We start from the raw sequence: 352 nt of genomic DNA, 5'->3' as shown, positions 1-352 counted from the left end.
GCCTCCCATGTTCTGAGCAACGAACACACACAGTTCCTTTCTGTATTTTTTTCTGACCACGAATCTGTCTCCCTCCCACTCACTCCATCCCACTTCTGCCTGCATGAAGCCTTCTATGAACACTCCAGCCCCTCAGCGATCTCTCCTTCCTATCAACAGATTTTTACCATCCCTGAGGCTGCTTGCCAATTCATGTGGAACCTGGCGTGAGAAAATGGGAGAGTCTTTGGACATTAAAAGCATCTCAGACTAGAGAATGTCTGTTTATTCTCCCTACCCCCAACTTAAACCGCTCCTTCCTTTCACTCTCTTTTAACATTCTCTGATAACTATTATTGGTTTTGTAGCCAAA

The 352-nt window shown here is 45.2% G+C and overlaps 1 protein-coding gene across 1 annotated transcript in view; it reads right to left on the bottom strand.

Annotated features, from left to right (window-relative positions):
* The window catches only part of ASTN2 (astrotactin 2), a 787,984-nt gene that overhangs the window by 391,187 nt on the left and 396,445 nt on the right, over nt 1-352 (bottom strand). The window lies entirely within an intron of this gene.

Source organism: Pteropus alecto, unplaced genomic scaffold (genome assembly GCF_000325575.1).
Source record: "Pteropus alecto unplaced genomic scaffold, ASM32557v1 scaffold226, whole genome shotgun sequence".
In the NCBI taxonomy this organism is placed as follows: domain Eukaryota; kingdom Metazoa; phylum Chordata; class Mammalia; order Chiroptera; family Pteropodidae; genus Pteropus; species Pteropus alecto.
Note: the sequence above shows the minus strand (reverse complement) of the source record. Positions and strands in the feature narration are given on the sequence as shown.